At 39.5% G+C, this 6,950-nt stretch overlaps 1 pseudogene; it reads left to right on the top strand.

Annotated features, from left to right (window-relative positions):
• The first annotated feature begins 1,804 nt into the window (after positions 1 to 1,804).
• Positions 1,805 to 1,951, top strand: LOC132233996 (U1 spliceosomal RNA; annotated as a pseudogene).
• The last annotated feature ends 4,999 nt before the right edge of the window (positions 1,952 to 6,950 follow it).

Raw genomic sequence — 6,950 nt, 5'->3', positions numbered from 1 at the left:
TTTGAACTTGCCGCCCTCCATAATTGAATAAATTCCTTAAAATCTCTCTCTCTCTCTCTCCCCCCTATCTGTATGTTAGTTCTGTTTCTCTGGAGAACTCCTACTATATTATTATTACCCTAGTTATACCACATATACCACCCTATTCTGGAAGTGATTATCAATATATTTGATGAGAGAAAGCGGGGGGGAGGGAGAGAGAGGGGGGCTGCATGTCCCCATGAGCACAAAAATAATAATAAAAGTGTTTATATAATGCTATGTGCCAGGAGCTATTTTAAATTGTTACAGTTTTCCTTATGACAGTATGAAGTCCTCACTTTACATGTATTGCCATTAAATCCTGGCTACTATTTTTATCTGTATACTACAGATGAAAAAACCAAAGCCCATAGAGCTCATGTTCATCCTGAAGGTGACAAAGCAGAAGTGATTTGGGACTCCAGTAGTCCGCTTCCGGCAGCTGTGATCTTGACTGTTATGCTATGTAATGAATCCCAACAGATTGGTGGTGATAAAACTGAAAGAAGGAAAACACTGGCTCCTTAAAAACTGTTATGACAGGAAATTAACTGAGTTCATTTGCATTTATAATTTTGGAATATTTTTGGTTTTATTTTTTTAACTCACACAGTTAGGTGGGTTTTCAATTAGTTGTAAGTAATAGAGACAATCTAGGGATTCCTTAGGTGGTACTGGTGATGGTATTGGAATGAAGAACATTTCAGGCAGGGAGAAGGGCATGAACAAAGTCAAGGATGGGTTGGGGTGTGGGAAAAGATGCAGTTGCATTTTATAAATGTAGCTAGAAACAAATTTGTTTGGCATCTGTAATTGAAGAGTTCTCTCTGGCCTTGAACTTTGGTTACATCTTTGACAACCCCTAAGAAAAAAAATTCTGCCCATTATGTTTACATGGAGATGTTTGATTTCTACTACTCTCTCTTTAATCTACTGCAACTGTTTTAGAGCAAAATTACTTCTGTTTTTAAGTCCTCAAATCCTTTCTCTTAGAAACCATGTAGGGCGCCACTTTGTGGGACCCCTGTCTAATGAAGCACCACAGCAAAGCCTCTAAGTCCAGCCTATGCTTCTTCACTTTGTCCTCCCATTTTGCAGGGACTGAAGGACAGAGCTCATGATCACCAAGACTGGCTGTTTGCTTTTTCTTTTTTTAATATTTTTTTTATTGATTTCAGGGAGGAAGGGAGAGGGAGAAAGAGAAAGGAACATTAATGAGGAGAAAGAAGTATTGATTGGCTGCCTCCTGCACTCTCCCTACTGGGGATCGAGCCTACAACCCGGGCATGTGCCCTGACCAGGTATTGAACCCCGACTTCCTGGTTCATAGGTCGATGCTCAACCACTCAGCTGCACTGGCTTGGCTGGGCTGGCTGTTCTCTTTTGAACATTGCTTCTACTCTCCTGATAGAAGAGCATTCTCATAGTGCCAGAGATAGTGTAGGGTAAGCAAAAAAGTATCAGTTTTGATTTAAACAGAACTAATTTCAAATCTGACGCTAATGTTTCTATTTTATGTTTTTGGATAGGTTCTTCTTAGGCACTCCAAGCCTTAGTTTTCTTATCTATAAAATGGAAATAACAATTCTTCCCTTGTATGGCTATTATGAGTGATAAATGAGATAATACATGCTGGACTTCAATAAATGCTAGACTTCTTTTATTTTTTTCTGATTCCCACTAAAAAGTGGAGGTAATTGGTAAGATACATTGGAAAATATCTTAGTAATCTGAAAGATCACTTAGAATACTTCAGGGGAAAAAGGAATTAAGCATCATTGGAATACTTGCCTGGCAGCGGGAGAACATGATCAGGAAGGTGGTTTTCCCAAGGCGAGGCTTATCCATTGCACTCTGGATGTGCTGACCCCTGCAACTTCCCCAAATGTGGGGAACTAACCGCGTCATTTGTGGTAGTGGGGGACTCCCACTACGAAAAATGAAAAAAGAAATCATTGGAGGCTGTTCTAATGTTATTTTATGTGATGGTTCAATATCAAGTGCTTTTCTTCTTTTGGAACTCTTTGCAGTTTGTTTCCCTAAGCTTCTTATATCACATTCATTTGTAGAGAACTTAACCCATAAATTTTATCTCTAAAAAATAACTTTCTGCTCTACACATCTGCTGACCGTTTCTGGTATCAAGACAGTCACTATCAAATGGGAGCCAAATGGAAAACCAAATGAAACATGGCGGGGACATTCATTGTGTTCCATTTGCACCCGTGAGTTCTTTAAAAAGTAAAGAAGATCTTATCATAGCTCTCAAGAAAATTCTTACTAAATTTGAATTTATGTCCTTAGATGAATAGTATCATGTTTTCACTTTGTTTTGACGTAAAGCAACCGTGACATTTAACAGTGACCTACGTGCAAGAGTATAATAAAGAAATAAGGCAGTTGATCAAATGGAAATCAGTCACCGAGTCAAATATAAATCTGATTTACTCTGATACTCACCTTTGGTTTGATTTTCATGAATATCTTTGCCTGGGAATTCTAAATGTATCTAGTGAAATGCTCTAACAGTTTTGAGCTTAGGGGTCTCAGAGCACAGAGGTTCAGGAACTGGGGAGACTCACAGATAAAGGTCTGAGATTAGGAAATGTGAATGTACCCAGGACGAATTATCCCAATAATGTAATATTTTCGTAGTACTGATAACTTGTAAAAAGAGTAAGAAAATGAAAATAATCCTTGTAAGTTTAAAGTAGTGTTGTAATATGCTGCTAAGTAAATGTTGGTGTAAGTTTGACACCAAGTATCGAAATTGGTTTAACCATCTGTCATGCAGAGCTGAATTTATCCCAGGGAGGTTTAGGTAAGATTGCTGGTAAATGCAGTGTCATACAGTAGGAATGATGGAAGGAAAATGACAAAAGCCCATATATTTCAAACTTTTAAAAATTATGTGACACAGTTTACATTGCCTATTCTGGGTAGAGGCCTTATCATTCCTGTCATCTTTCCTAAAACATCCAAAAAGATTGGAGATGCAGTATCATGCTATAAACAAAGGCTTTGAAAAGCATTTTAGATTCAGCAAATAATAGGGCTGGAAGGGGATGGCCAGAGCCAGCCTACTCATTTCACAGAAGCAGCGACTGAGTCCCTGAACTGACTTACGTTGAATGATAAGAAAGCTAAATGTTGTAAAGATTATAAAATAAAATTAGGAAGCAATTACTGTCAACAAATTATTTTCAGGTGAACACCCATGATAGGGAGAAACTTGAAGGTGAAGATGGTGTTTTAGATGCACTTGGCACAGAAGGTAGGGTGGATGAAGAGGGGAGATGGTAAATAAGCAGGTGAAAAAGACGCTTCTCATCATGTGTCATCAGGAACATGCAGATTAGCACAACAACTCTCCAATTAGCACCACTGCAAACCTTTTAGAACGCCCACAATGCAGACATTGACAGCCCCAAACGCTGAGGAGGGTGTGGAGCAACAGGCACTCCCTCACTCGCTGATGGAAATTCTGAATGGCACAGCTGCTCTGGAAGACAGGCTGGCAGTTTCTGACTAAACAACCGTAAACTTATCATGTGATCTGGCAGTTGCTCTCCTTGGTATTTCCCCAAAGGTGTGAAAAACGTACGTCCACACAAAAACCTGAACGCGGATGTTTATTCATGATGGCCAAAACATGGAAGCAATCATTAGTCCTTCAGTACGTGAATGGATAAGTAAGCTGTGGTACATCCAGATAATGGAAAATAATTCAGTACTAAAAAAAAAAGCTATAAAGAATCCTGTAAGTGAAAGAAGCTAATCTTAAAAGGCTATAACTGTTTGATTCCAACTATATGATATTTTTAAAACGGAAAAACTATGAAGACAGTAAAACCCATATTGTCAGGGTTTGGGGTGGGTGGCAGAGGAAGGAGGGATGAGTAGGCAGAGCACAGAGAATTTTCAGGCAGGGAAAATACTCTGTATTATACTATACTGATGAATACATGTGTCCAAGCCCAGGTAAAACACCAAGAATTAATCAACCCTAAACTAAACTATGGCCTTTGTGTAGTGATGATGTATCCATGTAGGTGCACCCGTTGTGATAATGTGCCACTCTGATGGAGGATGTGGATGATAGAGGAGGCTGTGCAGGAGGTATATGAGAAATCTCTGTACCTTCCTTTCCATTTTACTGTGAGCCTCAAACTACCCTAAATAGGAAGATGGGGACACGTTCAGGAATACCCCTTTCAAAGTATAATCGAGCTGAAAGGAACATTGAGGCTGTCTTGGTCTGATTCCACTATTTTATAGGTAGCCTTTTCTCCATATTCACACATGACTTTTCGGATTACCTAGATGAGTCATGTATTCCTCATAAAATGGTATCCCCACCACTTTGCAAGAATCGGATGCTCAGGGAAGTGCATATTTACCCAGAGCCTCACAATAAGGATTTGAAGAAAGTTGCATTTAGGTTTGGACTTTCAGTCTAGCACTTATTCTACTGTTAGCTTGTTGTTGTTTTTTTTTTAAAAATAACAACCAATATTTAGGTAATATTTACAGTTTCATTTGATTATCCAATTTGCATTTTCATAGTGAGGCAGAGGTAGAGAGGATGTAATTATCTTTGATTATAAATGAGGTAATTGAAAAACTTCAAGAAAATAAGTGACTTTCCAAATAATGAGATTGGAATCCATATACCCTAATCCCATTAACTAATTAAACACATCTTTAGACAAATGCCTGATATGTGTTCAAGTTCTATGTCAAGAGCTATAAATTCAAAAGGAAGCAAGGTCTCCACCCTCATGGAACTTGCATCTTTTTAAAATATATATTTTTATTGATTTCAGAGAGGAAGGTAGAGGGAGAAAGAGATAGAAACATCCATGATGAGAGAGAACCATTGATCAGCTGCCTCCTGCATGCCCCCACTGGGGATCGAGCCTGCAAACAGGGTATGTGCCCTGATGGAGAATCCTATCATGACCTCCTGATTCATAGGTGAATGCTCAACCACCGAACCACACCAGCCAGGCAGAACTTACATCTTAATGAGAAAAGACAGAATGAAAGAAAAGAAACTGAGGAGATAATGATAGGGAGCAATGAGGGCATTGAGGGAAAGTATAGCCTCTCAGGGTGGGTGGTGTTTGCTTCTTTGGATGAGATGTTTAGAGAAGGCTGATCTGAGGAATGGACATTTGTGCTAAGAGCAGGCATAACAACATTCCTAATGGAAGGAGCAGTTATACAAGCCCAGAGAGAGGGAGACAGTCAGTGAAACTGGGAAGTGGCATCACCAGGCCACAATTTATACTCTGTCTATGTTTTTAATGCAGTACAAATTGTTGGCCACTGGAGGTTAGAGAGGAAGGCTGTGTAACTGAGGCTTAATGAGGAAGTAGGAGTGTGGATAAGCCTGAGGTCAAAGAGGGGCCTAAGAGTCAGACCACTCAGGTCTTGTGAGTCATTGGAAAGAGCTGGGATTTTATTTTACCAACTATGGCATCTACTAGAGTGTTTTCAGCAGGGAAATCATGAGATCTGACTTACCTACATCACATCGAACATTAGGAATTCCTTCTCCCTAATGTTTGATAATTCATACTTAGGAACTGCTCCTGAGGCCAGCTACCACCAGCCCTCTACCTGAGATAGCAGGTGAGGGGAGAGAGGCAAAGGGTATAGTTGGGAAGAGCTGGAGCTGAAATTTACCATACACGACTGCATGGAAATACACTGATGAAAAAAATTGGGAGATTTGATACAGTATTGAAATTGACAGAGATCTGTGTCCTGCCAACTTGGGAGAGCTTCGTGGGATATAAACACCACCAGTGGTCATTTCCTTTTAATATACTTACTGCAAATCATCACTGGTGATGTCATTATGGTATGTTTACATCAGGCACATTTATGCCTGCTATTCAAAGTTGTTGGTATGTTGATCTGAAAACTTTATGCCTTTTGGAAGAGATCAGGTTTATTGCTAGTGTGTTAAGCAAGTGTTTCAAGGTCAAAGTTAATATATTTAGAAATATGAATGAAAATAACCAACATCTTGCACAAGTGGAAAGTTGCAATTCTTCCTTGACTCTGAGCACATGGAGCTTAGGTCGATATTTGATATGCACTTGGGAAAGAATGTGATGGATATATTGAGTTAATGAGAATAAAAAATTAAGCAAAATAACCATAGGTATATGATTCACAGTCTTATAAGTGAAGGTGTTAAATTTTTCAGCAGTTTGCATTATAGATTTTATAATCCTTTTAACATCTTGAAAATAGAAGAACTTGCACAGAGGTTTAGTGACTTTCAAGTCAAGCAATTAATTGATGATGGAGATAATACAAGAATATCTTTCCTAATGGAAAAGGCTGAGATAAATGAAGACCCTTAAGACCAAAACACTAAAAAGATTTAGCCAATTGAGTTCCAATCAGCAGACTTTTTCATAGGCAGATGAGTACTTTCAGTAATGTTCAATGAGTTTTTTTTTTAAATGCTGAGTGATGAAGGAAGTGACTGTGATACTGTTAACAATGTGGGAAGGAAAGCTGATGGCACTTCTCTCCCTCATTACTTGCAGCACTTCCTTCGGTGCAGTTGGTGGCCTTGTTACAAGCAGAAGGGCCCACTCATATCCAGCATTCTCTCGGTATTTCCTACTTAACAGCTGCCCGTGGGAAAGACTGAAGATGAATGCATTGAGAGCTCTGAGTGTCACAGGACGAAGCTCACGTGAGTGCCAGTGTGAACACATTTATTCCTGGGAGTGAACATTCTTTTTCCTCTCTCCCTGGACTTTGAGAGACTGTCTCATCATGAACATCTAGGTGCGTACTGTCCACACTCAACAAATCTGACTTCCAGGCTGTCTGTCCAGTACATGTGCTCAGGATCACCAGTGTGCCAGGCACACGCAGCTGTTCCTGTTTGATTGAAACGC

Source organism: Myotis daubentonii, chromosome 4, assembly GCF_963259705.1.
Source record: "Myotis daubentonii chromosome 4, mMyoDau2.1, whole genome shotgun sequence".
NCBI classification, from domain to species: domain Eukaryota; kingdom Metazoa; phylum Chordata; class Mammalia; order Chiroptera; family Vespertilionidae; genus Myotis; species Myotis daubentonii.
Note: the sequence above shows the minus strand (reverse complement) of the source record. Positions and strands in the feature narration are given on the sequence as shown.